The 13,364-nt window shown below is 40.3% G+C and overlaps 1 protein-coding gene across 4 annotated transcripts in view; it reads right to left on the minus strand.

Moving 5' to 3' along the window:
- Positions 1–13,364, minus strand: part of Dcbld2 (discoidin, CUB and LCCL domain containing 2) — a 65,971-nt gene that overhangs the window by 45,697 nt on the left and 6,910 nt on the right. Inside the window, exon 1 of one of the 4 annotated variants that reach the window (XM_027412457.2) lies at positions 510–561. The exons of the other annotated variants lie outside the window; for them this stretch is intronic. The gene's annotated coding sequence lies outside the window, so the exon portion shown is untranslated. Of the gene's footprint in view, positions 1–509; positions 562–13,364 lie in introns of those variants that run through there. 4 annotated transcript variants of the gene reach the window in all.

Here is a 13,364-nt window from a genome sequence, read left to right on the forward strand (position 1 = left end):
ATTTCTAAGTGAATATACATATTAGACCACTAACTATGTCTGAAGAACTTTCTAATAGTTGATGGCTGGGGTTAATAAAATCCTCAATATGTACATTATTTGAGAAACGATAATTAGAAAGTTATCTTTCTTCTTTCTAATGGAAGATTAGAAAGGTATGTTAGTCTTAGATGTCTGGATACTTTTTCCTTTTTTTAAATTTAAATTAGAAACAAGCTTGTTTTACATATCAATCCCAGTTTCCTCTCCCTCCCCTCCTCCCTTGCCCCCAGCAACCCCCTATCCCATTCCCTTCCTGCTCCCCAGGGAGGGTGAGGCCTTTCTTGGGGGATCTTCAAAGTCTGTCATATCATTTGGAGCAGGGCCTAGACCCTCCCCCATGTGTCTAGGCCGAGAGAGCATACCTCTATGTGGAATGGGTTCCCAAAGTCCATTCATATACTAGGGATAAATACTGATCTACTACCAGAGGCCCCATAGATTGCCCAGGCCTCCTAACTGACACCTACGATCAGGGGGTCTAGATCAGTCCTATGCTTGTTTTCCAGATGTCAGTCTGGGGTCCATAAGCTTCCCTTTGTTCAGGTCAGCTGTTTCTGTGGGTTTCTCCAGCCTGGTCTTGATCCCTTTGCTCAGCACTCCTCCCTCTCTGCAACTGGATTCCAGGAGTTCAGCCCAGTGTTTAGCTGTGGGTGTCAGCCTTGCTTCCATCAGCTACTGGATGGATGAAGGATCTAGGATGGCATATAAGGTAGTCATCAATCTCATTATTGGAGAAGGGCATTTAAGGTAGCCTCTCAATTATGAGCATTAAAGTTTTAGTAATAGTATATTGTTTGGAAACATGACATGTTTGCTTCTTAACTTCCTCACAGTTGATTTCCAACTGAGTGTCCAGGTCATTAACTAAATGTGCTCTTAGAAGATTTAGCTATTGCTCCGAGGTAATGTTCAGCATTCAGTAACAGTGGGATTCAGTGAACCTCTTTAATAGAAAGTCAAATGCATCCTTTTAATAATGGGGTTTTCTCCTTTAAAAAAGCTATTCATTATCAGTTTTTAGAATAGTATAGAACTTATAAAAGAAAACAATAAAATTTACACTTCTGGGTTTTAACTTAATTATTATGGAAATGAAGAGCTGTAACAGTTTCTATCATGTTTATTTATTATCTAACAATGAACTGTTGATATAATTTATTAGAACAGATTAAAGATTCTAACAGCCTAGTAGTATGTAGCAAGTAGTAGTTGCCAAGTATGTGTGTATTAACTGGATGAAATAGAGAAAATTCAATTTATCAAGAAGCAGTTTAACTTCCACAAAGGAACAACTGTCTGTCCGAACCCCTTTAACAATACTTGACACAACACATGTCTTCTGCTGGCAAAGTTTTGTTATCTGATTCACAGTAGTACAGCACACTGGTCTACTTTTGACTTTGATACTATAAATCTTGCTCCCTGAACAAACACTTCTCATATAAAGTTTTTCTTCCAGTCAACACTAAACTTTATTTTTGACCCCTGCTTTCATTCATGAATGAGAACTAGGCATAGCTGATTAATAATATATAAAAAAAAGAGAGCTGAGAAGAAAGCAAACGTGGTGTGTAACACACCCATGGAATTATTACAATAAAACAGGCTTTTACACAAACAGAAAAACAAAACATCAAGAACCCCTAAAATTTCCTCCTAAAGATACCATAAAATACGGAGAATCTTTTCTGGATGTCATCTAAAGTAAAACCACAAGACTACAAAAACCTTCACTGTGAAAATAAGCAACTAAAATATAAGTATCTTTTGTCCTTAGAAAGGCAAAAACAACTACCCTAAAACAATTCTAAAATTTGAAACTAGGCTGTGATTCCTGGAATTGTTTCAATTTTTAAAAAACAATCTCTTGATAACTAAATATTTCAAAATATACTGTTATTTTTTATATGCAAAAGCAGAAGCAGTGATTGGAAGTGTTGATGGAATTCCGAGAGTCAGCTCCTGACAACTCCTGCTTGACTGTAATGCAGCATCTCAGTTCATGTATTCCCTGTAGACTATCATTCAACCTGAGATTGTTATTTAAAATCAATGTTACAAAAGAGTGCAAGCAGAGTGTTTAGAGTCATTTTTTAGATGTCTTCATGTGCCTTTTAAAGTTTCAATAAAATTACAACTTGTTTCTTGTCCTTGCCACCATTAAAAACGGTTTAAGGGGTCCTGTGGCAGGCGCCCGAGTCTCAGGTGAGTCTGGGCATGGCTCTGCCTCCCCAACTTCCCCCATCAACCCCTGCTCGCTTCTGCCTAAGCCCACCTGGGCAAGAGTGGACCTGCCCAGACTGGGAAGGCCCACCCTGAGTCTGGACACACTTCCACCCTTGTCCACCCACTGCCCTCTGCCATCTGGCTGCCGCCAGAGTCTGAGAACTCTGCCTGCCACCTGAGAGAGGGAGAGACCCCACCTGCACCCACTGGAAGAAGGGATGGGAAGAGTAAGAACACACTCAACAACAGAAAAACCAATACGACACCACCAGAATCTAGGGACTCGACACCAGCAAGATCTGAAAAGCCCAACACAGGGAATGAAGAAGAGATGGACCTCAAAAATTATCTTAATAAGATGATAGAGACCTTTAAAGAGGAAATAAGAAAATTACCCTTAAAGAAACAGAAGAAAAAGCAAGCAAAAATTACATGAAATGGAGGAAAAGACAAACCAAAAAATTCAAGAAGTAAACACATCTCTTAAAGAATCTAAAGAAAGCCAGAAAAAAAACAACCAAACAAGTGAAAGAAGCACTGGAAACAGTTCAAGGCATGAAAGCTGAAATAGAAACAGAAGGGATGCTGGAAATAGAAATGCAGGATAAACGATCAGGAACTAAAGATGTGAGTATAACCAATAGAATTCAAGAGATGGAAGAGAGAATCTCAGTTGTTGAAGACTCTCTAGAGGATATACAGTCATCGGCCAAAGAAAATCTCAAGTCCAACAAATCCCTAACACAAAATATCCAGGAAATATGGGACACCATGAAAAGGCTGAACCTAAAATAATAGGTATAGAAGAAGGTGAAGAAATACAGCTCAAAGGTACAGAAAACATATTCAACAAAATCATAGAAGAAAACTTCCCCAACCTACAGAAGGATATGCCTATGAAAGTACAAGAAGCTTACAGAATACCAAACAGACTGGACCACAAAAAGAAGTCCCCTCAATACATAATAATCAAAACACCAAACCTACAGAATAAAGAGAAAATATTAAGAGCAGCAAAGGAAAAAGGCCAAGTAATATATAAAGGCAGACCTATCAGAAACACACCCGACTTCTCAATGGAAACTTTGAAAGCCGGGAGGTCCTGAATAGATATCCTACAAACACTAAGGGAGCATGAATGTCAACCCAGACTACTGTACCCAGCAAAACTTACAATCACTATAGATGGAGAAAACAAGATATTCCATGACAAAAACAGACGTAAACAATACATATCCACAAATCCAGCACTACAGAAAGTTCTGGAAGGAAAACTCCAACCCAACGAAGATAACTATACTCACAAAAACATAGGCAATAGATAATCCAATTTTAGCATAAATAAAAAGGAACAGGAGGGTGAAATCCACACACAATGACACCACCAACAATAAATCCAAAACAAACAAGAACAAACAATCAATGGTCATTAATATCCCTAAATGTCAATGGTCTTAACCTGCCCATCAAAAGATGCAGGCTAACAGAATGGATATGAAGACAGAATCCATCCTTCTGCTGTATACAAGAAACACAACTCAATTTCAAAGATAGGCGTTACCTTAGAGTAAAGGGTTGGGAAAAGATTTTCCAATCAAATGGCCCCAAGAAACAAGCTGGTATAGCAATCCTAATATCTAACAAATTAGACTTCAAACTAAAATCAAAAGAGATGAAGAAGAGCATTTCATACTCATCACAGGAAAAGTCAATCAAGATGAAGTTTCAATCCTGAACATCTATGCCCCAAATATGAACGCACACATTTGTAAAAGAAACATTACTAAAGCTCAAACCACACATAAAACCACACACACTTATAGTAGGAAACTTCAACACCCCACTTTCACCTATAGACAGGACCACCAGACAGAAACCTAATAAAGAAACAAAGGATCTAACAGAAGTAATGACCCAACTGGGTTTAACAGATATCTATAGAACATTACATCCAAACACAAAAGAATATACCTTCTCAGTGCCACATGGCACCTTCTCTAAAATTGACTACATAGTTGGCAACAAAGCAAACCTCCACAGTTACAAAAGAATTTAAATAACCCCCTGTATCTTATCAGATCACCATGTTTTAAAGCTAGAATTCAACAGCAATACAAATTGCAGAAAACCTACAAACTAGTGGAAATTGACTAACACCCAATTGTACCATTCTTGGTTGAGGAAGAAATAAAAAAAGAAATTAAAGACTTCCTAGAATTTAGTGGGAATGTAGACACAACATAACCAAACTTATGGGACACTCTGAAAGCAGTGCTAAGAAGAAAGTTCATAGCACTAAGTGCCCACATGAAGAAACTGGACAAAAGTCACACTAGAGAATTGACAGAACAACTGAAAGCTTTAGAGAAAAAAGAAGCAAACTCACCCCGGAGGAGTAGACACCAGGAAATAATCAAACTGAGGGCTGAAATCAATAAAGTAGAAACTAGGAAAACATTGCAAAGAATCAATGAAACCAAGAGTTGGTTCTTTGAGAAGATCAACAAGACAGGCAAACCTCTATCCAAACTAACCAAAAGGCAAAGAGCATGCTAATTAACAAAATCAGAAATGAAAAGGGGAATATAACAACGGACACTGAGGAAATCCAGAGAATCATCAGGTCATACTTTGAAAACCTGTACTCCACAAAATTCGAAAATCTAAAGGAAATGGACAATTTTCTGGATAGATACCACTTACCAAAATTAAACCAAGAACAGCTCAGCAGTTTAAGTTGACATATAACCCCTAAAGAAATAGAAGCAGTCATCAAAAGCCTCCCAACCAAAAAAAGCCCAGGGCCAGATGGCTTCACTGCAGAATTCTACCAGAAATTCAAACAAGAGCTAATACCAGTACTCCTCAAATTGTTCCACACAATAGAAGCAGAAGGGACATTGCCAAACTCTTTCTATGAGGCTACAATCACTTTGATACCCAAGCCAAACAAAGATACAACTAAAAAAAAAGAGAACTACAGACCAATATCCCTCATGAACATCGATGCAAAAATACTCAACAAAATATTGGTGAATGGAATCCAAGAACACATCAGAAAAATCATTCACCATGATTTAGTAGGCTTCATCCCAGGGACGCAAGGATGGTTCAACATACAAAAATCCATCAATGAAATCCACCATATAAACAAACTGAAAAAGAAAAACCACATGATCATCTCACTAGATGCTGAAAAAGCCTTTGACAATATCCAACATCTCTTCATGATAAAGGTCCTGGAGAGAACAGGAATAACAGGAACATATCTAAACATGATAAAAGCAATGTACACCAAACCAACAGCCAACATCAAACTAAATGGAGAGAAACTCAAAGCGATTCCTCTAAAATCAGGAACAAGACAAGGTTGTCCACTCTCTCCATAGATCTTCAATATTGTCCTTGAAGTTCTAGCTAGAGCAATAAGACAAGAAAAGGGGATCAAAGGGATACAAATTAGAACGGAAGAAGTCAAACTTTCACTATTTGAAGATGATATGATCGTCTACATAACTGACCTGAAAAACTCTACCAGGGAACTCCTACACCTGATAAACACCTTCAGCAAAGTAGCAAGATACAAAATTAACTAAAAAAAACATTAGCCCTACTATATAGAGATGATAAATCCAATGCAAAAAAAAATCAGAGAAACATCACCCTTCACAATATCCACAAGCAACATAAAATATCTTGGGGTAACACTAACCAAAAAAGTGAAAGACCAGTATAGTAAGAACTTCTGAGTCTTTAAAGAAAAGAAATTAAAGAAGATACCAGAAAATGGAAAGATGTCCCATGCTCTTGGATAGGTAGAATCAACATAGTAAAAATGGCAATCTTGCCAAAAGTAATCTACAGATTCAATGCAATCCCCATCAAAATCCCAACACAGTTCTTCACAGACCTTGAAAGAACAATACTCAACTTTTTATGGAAAAACACAAAACCCATGATAGACAAAAAAACTCTGTACAAAACAAAGGATCTTCTGGAGGCATCACCATCCCTGTCTTCAAACTCTATTATAGAGCCATAGTTTTGAAAACAGTTTAGTATTGGCACAAAAATAGACAGATAGACCAATGGAATCAAACTGAAAACCCTGATATTAACCCACACACCTATGAACACATTATTTTTGACAAAGATGCTAAATCTTTACAATGGAAGAAAGCATCTTCAACAAATGGTGCTGGCACAACTGGATCCGGACATGCAGAAGATTGCAGATAGATCCATATCTGTCACCATGCACAAAATTTAAGTGCAAATGAATCAAAGATGTCACCATAAATCCAGCCACACTGAATCTTCTAGAAGAGAAAGTGGGAGATATCCTTGAATGAATTGTCACAGGAGACCGCTTCCTGAACTTTACACCAGTAGCACAGACATTGAGATCTGCAATTAATAAATGGGACCTCCTGAAACTGAGAAGCTTCTGTAAGGCAATGGACACAGTAAGACAAAATGACAGCTCACAAAATGGGAAAAGATCTTCACCAACCCCACATCTGACAGAGGGCTGATTTCCGAAATATACAAGGGACTCAAGAAGCTAGCCATCAAAACACCCGATAATGAAATTAAAAAGTGGGGTGCAGAACTAAATAGAGAATTCTCAACAGAGGAATCTGAAATGGCTGAAAGACACTTAAGAAAGTGCTCAAAATCCTTGGCCATCAGAGAAATGCAACTCAAAACAACTCTGAGATACCACCTCACACCTGTCAGAATGGCTAAAATCAAAAATACCAATGACAATCTATGCTGGAGAGGATGTGGAGAAAAAGGAACACTCCTCCATTGCTGGTGGGAGTGCAAACTTGTAAGACCACTTTGGAAATCAGTATGGCAGTTGCTCAGAAAAATGGGAATCAGTCTACCTCAAGATCCAGCAATTCCTCTCTTGGGCATATACCCAAATAATGCACGTCCATACAACAAGGACATATGTTCAACCATGTTCATAGCAGCATTGTTTGTAATAGCCAGAACCTGGAAGCAACCTAGATGCCCCTCAACTGAAGAATGGATAGAGAAAATATGGTACATTTATACAATGGAGTACTACTCAGCAGAAAAAAAAGCAATGGAATCTTGAAATTTGCAGGCAAATGGATGGAACTAGAAGAAACCATCCTGGGTGAGGTAACCTAGTCACAAAAAGACAAACATGGTATGTACTCACTCATATATGAATTTTAGACATAGAGCAAAGGATTACCAGCCTACAAACCTCTTCACCATTACCAGCCTACAATCCTCTTCATCAAAGAAACTAGGAAACAAGGACTTTAAGGGAAAAATGCATGGACCCCAGGAATGGGAAGGGGCAGGAACTCCTGAGCTAATTGGGAGCATGAGGGTAGGGGAGAGGGAGCTGCTAGAATGAGAGGAGGAGAAGAGGAGGGGAGAGGAGGAAATGGAGGAGCAGAAATGTTGAGTTGGGGGGAGAACAGAGGAGAGCAGGATGAGAGATACCATATTAAATGGAGCCATTATAGGTCGGAGGAGAAATCTGGCACTAGGGAGATTTCCAGAGACCTACAAGGATGACACGAACTGACAATCTAGGCAATAGTGGAGAGGATAATCTAAATGCCCTTTCCCTATAATGAGACTGATGACTACTTTTTATGCCATCCTAGAGCCCTCATCCAGTGGCTGATGGAAGCAGAGGCAGATATACATCCACAGATATACACTGAACTGAACTCTGGAAACTAGTTGCAGAGATGGAGGAATGAAGATCAAAGGGGTCAGTACCAGGCTTGTGAAACCCACACAAACAGCTGGCCTGAACAAGGGGGAGCACAAGGACCCCAAACTGCTGTTTGGGAGGCCAGTACAGGACTGATCCAGACCCCTGAACATGGATGTCAATGAGGAGGCCTCTGTACTCTATGGGGCCTCTGGTAGTGGATTAGTATTTTTCCCTGGTGAAAGAAGGGACTTTGAGAGCCCATCCCATGTGAAGGGATGCACTCTTGGCCTGGACACATGGGGAAGGGCCTAGGCAGGGCCCAGGATGATCTGGTGGACTTTGTGGAGTCCCTGTTGAGGGCCCTACCCTGCCTGGTGAGTGGAGGGTGGATGGGGTGGGGAGTAGGTCGGAGATAGGAGGGAGGGGTGAGAGGGAGGGGCGGAAGGGGGAGGAGGGATTGATATGAAAAACAAGCTTGTTCCTAATTTGAAGTAATAAAAAAAATTACAAAAACAAAACAAAAAAAATGGTTTAAGGCTAGCAAAATAAATAATAATTGATGAAAATAGGGCTTTTGCATGCACAGTGATCATGAAAGCAATTAAACTGTAGCTGTCTTTTTTTCTTTTTCAGAATCTTGTGTTGGGGGAGGAAGGGCATAGCCAATGAGTCTACAGTAGCGTGCCAAGAATGCTCTAAAATATGTGCTGGAGTTCAGCACTCCCTCCTCTCCAAGCCGATGATGTGCACCAGAAACCCAAGTTAAAAGGATGGCTCTCCGGTCTGCTGCAGTGAGCATTCTTGAATGTTTTACATTTCAAAGACTGATAAATTTAACCCAACCAGATAGAATTTGCCATCACCTATGTGTTTGGAATAGCTCAGTTGGAAGGGGTGGCTAGGCAGGGAACACATACTTACCAGGCCAGCAGCTGCATGTTTGCCTGTTGCTTTAAATGAAGAAATACATTTACATCATGGCTCTTGGCACCCTGGCTTGCAGATTCCTGACCTGCTAAACTATTTTTGACCTACTAAAGCAGCAGTCCTCAACCTGTGGGTCGCAACTTCTTTGGGGTTGAACAACCCTTTCAGAGGGGTCTGAGACCATCAGAAATATCAGATATTTGTGATTAACAATGGTAGCAAAATTACAGTTACAAAGTAGCAATGAAAATAATTTTATGGTGGGGGGGCACCACAACATAAGGAACTGTATTAAAGGGTCATAGCATTCAGAAGGTTGAAAACTACTGGACTAAAGGGTTCATGCCTATAGCATGGAAAACACTTCTCACCATTGAAAGGCCCCCATGTTAAATTCAAGTCAAGGAAAAACCATGTGCTAGCTTTCACTTCAAAAGTAGCAATCAATTTCCTGGATATTTTTATGGTTTTCAAAACTAAAATCAATCTATGAAAATACCCAAAATATGTAAAAATATTTAAAAGTAAAACCAAAACCTAGAAAATTATCAAGAGGCCACCTGACTTGCTTCCAGAGGAGGCTCCCCAAAGGCTCTTCCTCCCACATAACACTGCAGGTTTTCAGTTATCTCTAGGGAAGGAAGGGGATTCTTACTGGGAAATGAGGTAGAGGCCAGTAATGCTACTCAAATATCCCAGGATGGTCAGGACAGAGAATGAGCAGCCCTAAATGCAAACAGTGCTGAAGTTCAAGAGTTCAACTTAAGGCCAACACTAGAAAATCTATGCATCAAGATTCAGTTTGGTTCTAGGCTGGGCTCATTTGGCCAAAGGGCAAAGCTGCTCAGCTCACTCAGGGTGCAGCAACAGAGTGGAGAGTAGTGTCTCCTACTTCCTAGTGTTTGAAGCAAGTAAATCATTCAGTTTTATAGGGAAAAAAGTCTTTTAACTAACCTTCAAATCTCAAATGATGTGCCCTGGAAGTTCCGAGCTTCCAGTCTCAGAAGAATGTGAGGGGGATGCTACAACAGGACCAGGGTAGCTGTCTCCAGCTTTTCTGACTTGCAATGTATATGGAAAAAATAATGTTCAGTGCCCAGGACACACTACCCACCACCACCACGTTCTGACAGAACTCACAAAGTGTAACTACTATAGAAAAACAAAAACAAACAACACCCCCGATCCTTCTATAGTTGTAGTCCACACACTCTGAACATGTGGAACTTTGCAAACTCCGTCACCATCACCACTGCTCCCAACTTCCTTCTCCACTAGACTACAGCTGACCAGAAAGGGTGAGCACCCGTTACTGTGTACTTTCCATTTTCAATGTATTTCAGTGGGGGAAAGGACACTGGAATGTGATCTGAGTGCTTCATCGCTGGGCTGCAGACAGGCATACCCAGGGATTACTTAGAGATCGTGCACACACTTCCTCTGAAGAGCACAAGGCCAGATGCGTTAAGGCAGATAGCAAATTTTGATACTGTTCCAGGAAAATAACGGAAAGATTTTCTTCTACTGTTATTTCTTACAAGGTCCCCCACAGAAAACACTGAACATATTCAAATGACCATGAGATAATACAACTAGGAATACAAACTTATTCCAGACTGTTCTAGTCAAATTCCAAACCAAAGTGTGATTTTTAGACAAGTGTGTGCCTGGATGCTGGTTAGGCTGGGCCTCCAGGCCCCTTGTGTTTTAATGATGCGGTTACTAATAAATAAAACAATTGCTGGATTTTAATTCAGTAGGAACCCTGTGGCTTGTAGAAATGTATCCTTTAGCAACAGCAAATACAAATGCAGGAAACCTGTAAAAATACATCCCAAATGTAGAGCAATGGAACTTTCATTACAGCTCATACTTTCCCAGAGCATTTTCAAGGATTTGGGTTTTATCAGCGAAACGGTGAGTCTGACTATGCTTCCTCTAAGTGTCAGCATGTGTCTGTGAGATAATAGGAAAAACATGCAGCTTTTAGTGAGTAGAAGAAAGTTCATAAAGAGCAGTTACAACTGTTAACAATACAGCCAGTTTCATTTGGCGACAGTGAAGTTTTTACTGTTCTATTCACACTGAATTTTCACACAGTGTGCACTAGACCAGGTCTCCTAAGCAGTGTAACTACAAGCAGATATCACTGCCTCATACTTTAAGCTCACTTCATGCTCTTTGTTCTCAAGTCAATTCTGTCTGAAATGCATGTTGGTGTCATAGTTTTCTTTTGATGGGTGCTCACACGGTATTTCTTCCACATAACATAGTTACATTTGTAAATGGATTTCTTTTCTAGAGCAGCTTTGGTGCACACATTCTTCACAAAGGGGTGGTGACAGCTGACAAAGCTCAATAGAGGCATCATCTCCCAGAGCTCAGAGCTCTTCTTGGTCCTGTACAGTCTATGCATTTCAGCAAATACACTGCATGCTAATGGCTAAACCAGGTGTTCACCCCTCCTGGTGCTCCCCCCCACTTCACACACACCCTCTGGTAATCACTGTTCTTTATTGTTCACTGTTGCTTCTTCCAGAACCCTTCCACGTAAGAAATTAATGTTGTGTCTCGTTTTTTTGTTTTTTTTTTTTATTGCCCGATGGATCCTTTCTCTTACTTATTTTCTTAATACTAAGTATAAGGCAGATATTTATGTAGAGCCAAGGGACAATTTTTAGAAAAATAAATAATCTCTTCATTCTTTCATGTACAAACTCATCTCTCCATGTGGTCTTTGTTATTTATTTTTGGGAATTTCATGAGTACTGCATTTACAACATCTCCACCTCCCCCTGTCCCTTCTCCAACCCCTCCCATGTCTCCCAGTCTCTCAAATTCATAACCTCTTCTTTAGTTATCAATTACACATTGTGTATGTATGTGTGTATCACATGTATAAGAAAACAGAGCCTCCTGAGTCCACTTAGAGTTGTTCATTTTCGTTCTGTGTTTAGCAAAGCCACACCTATGAAATCTCCAAAATCCAATCAGCTAAACTAGACTTGAACAATGACTCCACTAGTTGCCACGCCACTGTAGATGGGGATATGTCCCAGAACCTGGTCTAGTTGAAGAGCTGAAGGTAATTAAAGGAGAGGAAGAGTCTTTTCCAGGCACAAGCCCCCTAAGGAGTTAAATGGTCCATGAGATAATTTACAGATCTGAATTAATAAGGAACTATGCAAATCCTCACTACACATAGACTTTATTAAACTATTCAGAATTCTACAGCAAGCTGAGATGCCCATTCTTGGTAACTCACTGTGACCTTGAGGTTAGCTACTGTGGCTAAGCTATGGTTCTGCTGTCTGTAAAATGTGGACAATATGAGTCCAAACTTCATGTGTTGTGAATTAGGTATTTTATGAACACACCTGGTAGCAAAGGCAGACCCCCCCAAACTCTTAATACACACATGTAGTAGCATTCTCACAATAGTACAATACTACGACTAAAAATACATCCAACAGCTGGGTGGTGGTGGTGGTGGTGGTGGTGGTGGTGCATGCCTTTAATCCCAGCACTCGGGAGGCAGAGGCAAGCAGATCTCTGTGAGTTTGAGACCAGTCTGCTCTACAAGAGCTAGTTCCAGGACAGCCTCCAAAGCCACAGAGAAACCCTGTCTCCAAAAACCAAACCAAACCAACCAACCAACCAAACAAACAAACAAACAAAAAAACCCCAAAACACATCCAACCTGCCTTTGTCTTTGTGTGTTGACCCATTACATTTGGCTACAATCTTGCTAATTAACAGGAAGGACAATGGCCCCTTCTTTTTGAAAATTTGTAGCAACTTCAGAGGCCCGATGATCTCTGGTCTTATGAGGATAATAAATTCCCCAGAGCGCTGCTCCTTGCTAAGCATTTCTTCTCCAATTGCGCAGCCCATTCACTTGGAAAGTTCCAGAATTCCCCATCTTTTTTCTGAATCCTCAAAACCTGTTATCTACTTAACAGATCAACTTCTGCACAGCTGTTCGACAGCATGTCACATTCAATATACCCCAAGCCTTCAGTGGATAGCTTTTGCATGCCAAGGTTTGCCCGGCTTATACAGTTTATAGCAGGGCAGACACAGCAAGTACTCCAGGGAGGGCAAGTTCGACCAGAATTCAATGTCTGTTAGCAAGTCTCTGGACTGTATTTTAATATGCTTAATAATGTGCATTTACAGCAGCTTACCACTGCAGTCTGGAGGGCAATGCACTCTACCCATAGGCATAGGCACAGCGGGAATATAACACAAAGCTCTTGACACACCCTGCTTAACTCAGAATCGAATCCCAGGTAAGAACTTCTGAAACCCTCCACAACTCTATACAAGCTCACCTACGTGTGATTTATACCACACAGATCCCAATAAACCTGTGTGGGTCCAGTCAGACCTCACTGAGCGGTGCATGGCAGCATATGCCCCCATGCTTAGAAGGCTGCCTGCAGAGGACTGAGTA

The sequence above is a fragment of the Cricetulus griseus genome, chromosome 4, assembly GCF_003668045.3.
Source record: "Cricetulus griseus strain 17A/GY chromosome 4, alternate assembly CriGri-PICRH-1.0, whole genome shotgun sequence".
Lineage (NCBI taxonomy): Eukaryota > Metazoa > Chordata > Mammalia > Rodentia > Cricetidae > Cricetulus > Cricetulus griseus.